Source organism: Microtus ochrogaster, unplaced genomic scaffold (assembly GCF_000317375.1).
Source record: "Microtus ochrogaster isolate Prairie Vole_2 unplaced genomic scaffold, MicOch1.0 UNK17, whole genome shotgun sequence".
In the NCBI taxonomy this organism is placed as follows: domain Eukaryota; kingdom Metazoa; phylum Chordata; class Mammalia; order Rodentia; family Cricetidae; genus Microtus; species Microtus ochrogaster.
This window is the reverse complement of record NW_004949115.1, coordinates 5,844,172-5,851,354: the sequence shown is the minus strand read 5'-3', so window position 1 is coordinate 5,851,354 and position 7,183 is coordinate 5,844,172. Positions and strand designations below refer to the sequence as shown.

The window sequence follows — 7,183 nt, the reverse complement described above, 5'->3', positions numbered from 1 at the left end:
ATTTATTATGTATACAATATTCTGTCTGTGTCCATGCCTGCAGGCCAGAAGGGGGCACCAGACCCCATTACAGATGGTTGTGAGCCACCATGTGGTTGCTAGGAATTGAACTCAGGACCTTTGGAAGAGCAGGCAATGCTCTTAACCTCTGAGCCATCTCTCCAGCCCCACTTCAGATTACTCTTGCTTGCTGCTGTTATCCAACTAAATGTTTAAACTATTCTTGATATGCCGCTACGGAAAAACATGTTTTTGCCATGTGTGGCTTGTTCTTGTGATTGAATACAGCTTGAGCTCGTGGGACCTTGACTCATGTGATTCTTCTTATCCTCAGTGTATAAATTGTATGGTGCTTTGTTTAATAAAGCTGGCTACTGCATGAGACTTTAGTCTGCTTCATTTATTGGTCTATTCTCCTAGGTCCCACTAACTCTAGAGTGGACACACACACACACACACACACACAATGCTGCCCATGGGGCTGGAGAGATGGTTCAGCAGTTAAGAGCACTTGTTCAGCACCTGCATGGTGGCTCACAACTGTCCATAACTCCAGTTTTTTCAGGGGACTGAAACCCTCTTTCCTGATCTCCAGGCATGCACACAGTGCACAGACATACATGTGAGCAGAATATTCCTACACATCAAATAAAACAAAGGAATCTATTTTTCAAATGTTGTCACAGGGCTAGGGAAAGAGACAGGCAGATCCCTAGGCCTCACACCTACATGAGAGGTCCCAGGCCAAGGAGAGACCCTAGCTAAAGAATAAAATTGTAGCTACCTTCGGAGACCTACTGTGGTCTCTCTGAGACTGGATGTTCTTGGGACCTGCTGCCCCCTTCCTGAGGGGGATCCTGAAGCAAGCTACTCGGGGATCCGCAGCAATTTTTAATAATCATTACATACTCTCTCTGCCCTGTCTGCAGCCTCCTCTCTGCTCCTCCTCCTCCTCCGTCTTCTTCTTCTCTCTCTCTCTTTCTCTCTCCCTCTGTCCCCCTACATTTTCCTTCCATAACCCACTGAATAAACTATACCCAACCCCTCTCTCTGCATGGCATATTTATCCCTCACCTGCCTCGTCTCCTTGTGTGACTGGCTGCCATACTGACCTGCTGAGGTCTCTTATCCACCACCTCCCACCCGCCCCCTTTGGATGTACAGAGGCCTCTGGTGGTAGGATCCCGCCCCTCGTGGCCCTCTGCCCGCTGCTGCCCTTCAGAAAACTGCACAGCTTTTTATCTAAACCATTACAGTAAAGATAGTGGTAAGCATTGATATTGAAAGTGCATTTTCATAAGTTTCAAGATAAAAATTTTAGATATTAAATTAATTAAAATGACGGTAGTCCTACTAGATATCAATGGTGATAAATATTTGAGATAAGAATGGAGAAATAGAGATCAATTAAATTGTACAGAACTTTGAATCTCTGAATAAATTTTTTAAAATTAAAAAAAAAGAATAAAATTGTATGTATGGCCTGAAGAATGATGTGGAAAATTACCCTCCAGCCAGATGTTTGCTGGGGAGACAACAAACAAGACACACATCTACTGACCTCAGAAAGGGAGCCTGCAACAGTCTAAAGTAACAACTGTACCGAAGTCTGACTTGCTGAAGCAGTGACTTTTCACTGGAGTTACTAACAGGAGTATGGGGAGGGCTCACTTTACAGCGAGCAGGGCTACCTCAAAAGCAGCCACATCACCAAAGCCCTTCTCATCACGGGCGATGTTCACAAAGGGTTGCTTGACAGTCTGAGAATCTCTTCTCTCTGAAGCTAGGTTTCCCGGTCTCCAAACCCAGCAGCTGTTTACTCCTTATACTGCTAGTGAGGCCCTCAAAAATATTCCAATTCTCTGTTCTCGCAGACATCTGTCTGCTCACAAGACTTCCTGATCCCTCCTGGACAGAGTGTTTTAATTGGAGGAAGCCACCATCCAAAAGCAGGCAGTGTACATGTGCCTATATTAAAACATGCCCCCTCCCACACTTACCCTGCCACACCCAAGAAAGTGAATTCTTTCATTTGCAACAGCATATATGGAATATGTATGGCGTGACAATAGCTAGGCCTGCCCAGGCCCAATTCTCTACCTTCTCACAGGCTGTAGAAATCTCAATCAGATTCATGGGAGCAGAGTTGAACTGTGAACCTGGAGGGTATAGACAATGGAGAAATAGTAAAGTGAGTTGAATTTTCTTTTTTCTCCTATTTTTAATGTTTTTTAATTACTTTTTTTGAGACAGGGTTTCTCTATAGATTTGGTGCCTGTCCCAGAACTAGCTCTTGTAGACCAGGCTGGCATCGAAGTCACAGAGGTCCGCCTGCCTTTGCCTCCCGAGTGCTGGGATTAAAGGCATGCACCACCAATGCCTGGCCCTTACTCATTTTTTAAAAAACAATCTTTTCTCATTTTATATACCAATCCCAGTTCCCACTCCCTTCCCTCCTCCTGCTCCCCCTACCTTCCCCCATCCCACCTCCCCATCCACACTCCTCAGAGCAGGTAAGTCTTCCCATAGGAAGTCAACAATGTCTACCACATCACTTTGAGCAGGAGCAAAACCCTCACCCATTATATCTAGGCTGAGCAAAGTATCCCTCCAAAGAGAATAGTATCCCAAAAAGCCAGAACAAGCAGTAGGGATAAATCCTGGTCCTACTGCCAGTGGGCCCGCAGTCTGCCCCAGTCATACAACTGTTACCCACATTCAAAGGGCCTAGTTTGGTCCTATGCTGCTTCCCCTGCTGTCAGTCCAGAGTTGGTGAGCTCCCATTAGCTCAGGTGAGCTGTCCTGTGGATATCCCCATCATGGTCTTGACACCTTTGTTCATATTATCGCTCCTCCCTCTCTTCAACTGGAGTTTGGCTAACATGGCACCTTCAACACTCAGCCAGTGACTGTGGATCTCTGCATCTGTTTCCATCAGTTGCTAGATGAAGGCTCTACAATGAAAATTAATCACTAATCTGATTGCAGGGGAAGGACAGTTTGGGCACTCTCTCCACTACTACTTAGTGTCTTAGCTGGGGTCATCCTTGTAGATTCCTGGGAATTTCCCTAGCGCCAGAATTCTCATTAGCCCCATAATGGCTCCCTCAATCAAGACATTGCCTTCCTTGCTCTCCCTCTCTGTCCTTGCCCCATCTCGATCATCCCATTCTTTCATTTTCTCCTCCCCTTTCCCCTCCACTGCTCTCCCTTCTCCCACCCTCTCCAAGGCTCCCAATTTTCTTAGAATATTTACACAAGTGCAAGGCCCTAGGTTCAGTCCTCAGCTCCAGGTTTGGCGGGGGGGGGGGGAGGGGAGAGACAAAATTAACAATAAAGACAAAAAATGAGGTAACTGGCACACAGTTTTTTTTTAAACTTCATTTCACATTCCAACCACAGTTCACTGTCCCACCCTCCTCTAACCCCTCCTCCCACCTACCCCTGAGCCTATCCCCCATCCACTCCTCCCAAAGGGTAAGTAAGGCCTCCCACGGGGAGTCAACAAAGTCTGGTGTATAACTCGAAGGCAGGACCAAGCCCTATTCTCCAATATCTAGTATGAACACAGCAGCCCACCATAGGGAATGGGCTCCAACAAGCTCTAGTTCATGGACCAGGGACAGATCCTGGTCCCACTGTACTTGCTCATACGTGAAATACTAGATGTTAAGCAAAGGGTAACCAGGTTACAATCCACAGCTCCAGAGAAGCTAGGCAACAAGTAGGATCCTAGGAGGGATACATGAATTGCCCTGGGAAGAATTAGATGAACTCGTGAGTTGAATTTTCAATTAGCTGGGAGGGATTTTTTTTTTAGATTACTGCAATTGATGGGGACTACTATTAATACCAGGGAGCTATATGTTTCCAAATCACTAAGGAACCATTTCAAATGTTCACATCAGAAAATACCACTATTTTAGGTGTCAGATAAGTCAGTTCTTTTGATTTCATTATTCCATTTACATACAAATAATATGCATATACAACTTTTCAATGTACAGAAAAATAGGGTGCCAGATGCTGGTAGCACACGCCTTGAATCCCAGCACTAAGGAGGCAGAAACAGGCAGATTTCTGTGTGTTTGAGGCCAGCCTGGTCTACAGAACAAATTCCAGGACAGCCAGGTCTACACAGAGAAACTCTGTCTCAGAAAACAAATAAACAATCCCCCCAGAAGAAATAAAAGGATAATATACACCATGTAGTGGTGTGGTGTGGGACAATTCTGTATTCTGTCAATTATGTTTTAAATAAACGCTGATTGGCCAGTAGCCAGGCAGGAAGTATAGGCAGGACAACCAGACAGGAAATAGAGGTGGAACAATGAGAACAGGAGTATTCTGGGAGGAAGGAAGCTCTTCCCCAAGTCCTGTCCAGACACAGCAGAAGCAAGATGTGACCTGCCCCACTGAAAAAGGTACGGAGCCATGAGGATACATATACTAGAATAATGGGCTAATAATATGTTATAAGAGCTAATATGAAGCCTGAGCTAATGGGCCAGTCAGTTTATAACTTATGGTGACCTCTGTGTGATTTTCTTTGGGACTAAACAGCTGTGGGAACTGGTGGGAGGACAGAAACCCCCCAAAAAGCGGACCCTCATGTTACAGTGGTGGCCTTTAATCCCAGTACTTGGGAGGCAGAAACAGATGGACCTCTGTGAGTTCGAGGCCAGCCTAGTCTTCTGAGAGTGAGTCCCAGAACAGGCTCCAAAGCTACAGAGAAACCCTGCCTGAAAAATAAAAAAAAAGAAAGAAAAAAGAAAATAGTGTAAATAAAATATCAAGAGTTTATATGCACTGTGAAACAAGATATATTTGCCTTAGTCTCTAGTTTAGTATCATTCATATCTATCCTTCCAAAGAGAAGTCCTGTGTAAGGGGAGCTAGGAATGAAAACTTCTGAAGGAAATGCCATGATGGGAGCACAAATAAACCACAGTCAATATCCCCTTCCCCCTGGCACCAAGAACAATACTAATTTCCTAGTCCTGGGCACTAAACTCAAGTGCCTATTTTCTTGAACTTTGTTTTCACTTTTTTTTTCTCTTTTAACACCACTAAGGAAAATAGGGAGACAAACTGACAATTTCTGGTTCCCCAAATTCTGCCAAAACTATAGATAGGTAGATTAAGATTCATGGGAGCTGGAGAAATGGCTCAGCATTTAAAATCACTTGCTGCCCTCCCAAAGGACTTGAGTTCAGGTCCCAGCACCCATATCAGGTGGCTCACAACCACCTGTGACTTCAGCTCCATGGGATCCAACACCCTTTTTTTGGTCTCTGTAGGCATCTGCATACATGTTACATACAGACAATCACAAACACAAATGCATATAATATTAAAAATAATAAAACTGCACCCTTTTAAAACTCATGTTCATATATATGCACACTGTGGTTTTATCAATTTATTTATATTCACGTGGGAGACCATTCTCACCTAGGCCCAGTCTTAGGCTGTGAGCTCCCACAACACTTTCAGGTTCCCCAATTTGAGCTCTGTATTAGGCATCAGGAGAATAGTAGTTCCATCTCCAGGGAATTTATTTCAGGTTTATATTTGGGTGTCCAGCCCCCAACTCTCTGTGCTAAGCACTCCTTTCGCTGGTTTGGAGGCACAGAGAAATTTGAGAAACACAAACCATGACTGCCAACACTTACACTAGTTTCTCTGGTGAACAAAGCTGCTGATAGGATGATTCAAAATAATTTGAAATGCGTTTAGAGTTTAGGGCAGGTACACAGTGGTGAGTGTGAGCTGGCCGGGGGGAAAATGTGAATTTCAAATGCTCATGAGAGTTAAGCCCATCCCTGAGTTCCTGTATTACTGTCCTAACTAGAGATTACAGGCTCCATGTGGAGTGGGAAACTCTATCTACCATCAAGTAAGATTCCCGCTACAGTGTCCCGCTACTGACTGGGCAAATGGTCTGACCAGGATTAAGCTGTTCGGGGACAAGAGTTACACCCTGTCAGTCCAAGTTGGTCCAAGCTGGTGCACAGAAACATAAATTAGTCAGAAACATGCCTTAAAGGAAGTTTTACTGTATTTTATTTCCAAAGTATGTTTATGCATCAAAATTTTAACATCGAAGTTCTTGTCCCAGACTCCTACAGGGCAGTCTTGTGATTCCAGATGAGTTTTCCTAACACAATATGGATCAGCCTCCAAACCATTAATTTTATAATAACTGTCCATGTTGCAAAACAGATGCCAACTGGTAGGCTGCACAGGGCAAAAATAAAGGGTCACTCCTTTTGCTCATTCAGAGCTTCAAAGGTAGTACTCACAAAAGCAACCAGTCTGGCACTGGGTACTTAAAAAAAAATCGACTTGCCTACCCGCAGCACAACTGGAAACCAAAGCACTAAACTCATTCTGTCCAGACACAACACAGATATGTGTATTCTGGCTAGCAATATCTTACTGATCTTACCTTCCCTTAGTCTTTCCACTGCTGCCCTCCCTTAGATCCTGCCAACTGCTCACCAATAATAACTGGAGGATGCTCCACTCTTATCAACACACCAGAAACAGCAATATGCTTCCTCATGAAACTTCATCACTGGTTTGACCCCGTGGAGTCCCTAAGCACCAGAGATGTTTTATAATCTTAATTCCTGGTATAGGATCGCCACTGTCCCACTATTCCAAATTAAGGCACTTCTGCACAGCAAAGAAAACAATTAAAAGTACAGAGACAACACTCAAGTTGTAAGACAATTGAAAGGTAACTATTAGGAGGTTTAGTATCAGTACCTATAAGGAATTCAAGTCTATATACTGCAGGAGAAAAAACTCAATTTAAAGATGACTAAAAACCTAATAGTCTTGTAACAGACCTTAGCACAACTGACACCATGTTAGAGATACCATTCTGACCTTAAAACCCAGTAAGTAGGCCCCAATACCTGTAAAAGTGGGCACAAGGATCTAGTCCACCAAAGACCTAATCTGTAGTTCCAACAAAGCCCCCTGTGAACCTTGCTTTCTGGCCTCTGTAGTTCTGCTTCTTGCTATCTAAAGTTTGATGATCAGGATGCAGTTTTTGTGCATAAAATACAAAGGGCTATAAGGCTTGGGGCTGCATTATTTGACCAAGTTCCTTGTGCAGCTGGCAGCTGCCAACAAACGCCTTCTCTTGGTGGTGGCACATATCTTTAATCTC

General features: G+C 44.1%; 1 long non-coding RNA gene across 2 annotated transcripts in view; it reads right to left on the bottom strand.

The window, feature by feature from the left end:
* The window catches only part of LOC106144350, a 32,720-nt gene extending 30,518 nt beyond the window's left edge, over positions 1-2,202 (bottom strand). Inside the window, exon 1 of one of the 2 annotated variants that reach the window (XR_003378763.1) lies at positions 2,101-2,202. This is a non-coding gene — a long non-coding RNA (uncharacterized LOC106144350). The remainder of the gene's footprint in view (positions 1-2,100) is intronic. The other variant, XR_003378762.1, reaches the window with a different exon arrangement.
* Positions 2,203-7,183: the final 4,981 nt, after the last annotated feature.